This window comes from Macrobrachium rosenbergii, chromosome 4 (genome assembly GCF_040412425.1).
Source record: "Macrobrachium rosenbergii isolate ZJJX-2024 chromosome 4, ASM4041242v1, whole genome shotgun sequence".
Classification (NCBI taxonomy): domain Eukaryota; kingdom Metazoa; phylum Arthropoda; class Malacostraca; order Decapoda; family Palaemonidae; genus Macrobrachium; species Macrobrachium rosenbergii.
In genome coordinates, this window is record NC_089744.1 from 7,452,501 (window position 1) to 7,455,000 (window position 2,500).

A 2,500-nucleotide genomic window follows, 5' to 3' on the forward strand; every position below is an offset into this window, starting at 1 on the left:
CCGCATTTCACTACCTTCATGTTATATGCAGAAACAAATGTCAGAGCATTCCGCTTCTCTAGCATTTTTCCCAGAGTCATAATATAAATCTTTACTCAGCTTTGTATAGTATTAGCATTGAAGAAAAAGTATTGTATGTAGAATTGAGAAAACTCAGTATAAAATAAAATCGAATGATGCTGCCATATTCTTTAATATGTTCAAGAGAGATTATTATTATTATTATTATTATTATTATTATTATTATTATTATTATTATTATTATTATTATTATTATTATTATTATTATTATTTTGATACTATGGGAACTTTATACTAAAATCGAAATGCTCTGTATTTCCTTTTAATCTTCAGAAGAGGTATTGTGATATATTTATGTATATATATATATATATATATATATATATATATATATATATATATATATATGTGTGTGTGTGTGTGTGTGTGTGTGTGTGTGTGTGTGAGTGTGTGTTTGTGTGTGTATGTATATATACCGTTTAACTCATGAGGGTGGCTCCTGATATGAACCTCAATGTCGCCTTCAAAACTTTCACTCCAAAATAAAAAATGAAGTTCCTGTGAGGAAGATTTCCACACTCGGTGTTTAATACCGGCACACGCACACCGCACCATCCGCTTCTATCTTATGGGAAAAGTTCCAAAGGAATGGGTGTGGGGAATATTAATAATTGTTCCTTTGTATGAGGGAAGGGTGATAGAATTGACTGCGAGAATTATACGGGAATGGCATTGCTTATTATACCAAGAAAGGCGGGTACGAATTTGACTAAGAGTGCTGAACAAATTAAAGAACTTTGTCGGTTTTGGAAAAAAAAAGATAAGGTGCATGGATCGAGTTTTTAGTTATGAAACTACGCTGTGATGTGAGATAGATGTTTGTTTTAGAATAAGCGGGGTATATGATAGCGCAGGCACTTGACTTAAGGCGGACATAAGTGTGGTAAATTGTGAGAGGGAGTAGGAAGCCTAGTGTGGCTCTCTTGGCAAGAACTATGTGACAAGTTTGAAAAAAAGAGGGAAAACTGTAAGTAGCATACACATCCTAGAAAACGTTTATGATGCAACTCTTCAAGAAGCATTTCGGCTGCTTGGTGTAGGCGGTAATTTGCTGAGAGCAATAAAAACTTTGTATAATGGATTGCTTGCGTCAGAATATGGAGCCCCAGAGAGCGATTGGTTCGGTACAAAAGTGTTCCTGAGATGCGAGTGTGTTGCGTTGTTATGTCTCCAGGGCAATTCTATATCTTGATGCGTGGACGTATGCAAGAAGTCGCGGAAAGGACAGAAGTGAGTCCAAACCAGTGAGATAAGAAGGGTCGTGAATGAAATTTGGAATGGTTTATGTTTGTGTGTGCGTGTGTATATACATTACATATACAGATATACACACAATGTGTGTGAATGTCCGTGCGTATGTGTGTTTGTGTGTGTTCACAATTAAGCCACTTCCTTTAACATGGTGTACTACCAAGGAAAAGCAAAGAAAACGAAGCTGCCAAATTCACATTCAAAATACTGAATCTTAGTATATGTTAGATGATCTAAACTGCTAGCCATTTGGTGACTTTCGTACGACAAAGGTCGGCAAGATTGTTATGATTCCCTTCATTCTACAGGAATGACCATGTGATTACCGCGGCTTCATGTGACGAGGTTTATCTGCCAGTCATGGTGTATTTGCCCCCACCAATTTGTGCTCCTGGGGTGCATGAGACTTACTGGAGCAAATATGTCATGCCTATTATTATTAACAAGAAAGTAGCATTCCAGATCACAAGGTCTGACTTTGCATATGTGGTTGTCGTTGGCTACAGCAGTGTGTATGTATATGTATATATATATACTTTATATGTATATATATATATATATATATATATATATATATATATATATATATATATATATATATATATATATATATATATTTTATATATATTTACATTTATATATATATATATGTGTATATAGTATATAAACCATATATATATATATATATATATATATATATATATATATATATATATATATATATATATATATATATATATATATATATAGTTTTTATACTAACATGCTTCTTTTATGATCTTTGATATTTACCCCATAAGTGTCCCTTAAAATCAATTCAATTTTGCCGTAGTAGGAATATCTGCCATCCATTACTTACTTGAGCACAAGAGAAACAATATACATATATATATATATATATATGTATATGTATATATGTATATGTATATGTGTATATATATATATATATATATATATATATATATATATATATATATATATATATATATATATATATACATACATACATACATATATATATATATATATATATATATATATATATATATATATATATATATATATATATACATTAAGTCTTCTAGCGAACTATGTGCTGGCCTGTGAAAGGCATATCCGGTGCAGGTGGCATTTGTGTTGACGTTGGAGGTTTCCAAAGTTAGATACA

General features: G+C 31.5%; 1 protein-coding gene across 1 annotated transcript in view; it reads right to left on the minus strand.

Annotated features, from left to right (window-relative positions):
* LOC136830262 (glutamate receptor 1-like) overlaps window positions 1-2,500 on the minus strand; it is a 311,900-nt gene that overhangs the window by 92,820 nt on the left and 216,580 nt on the right.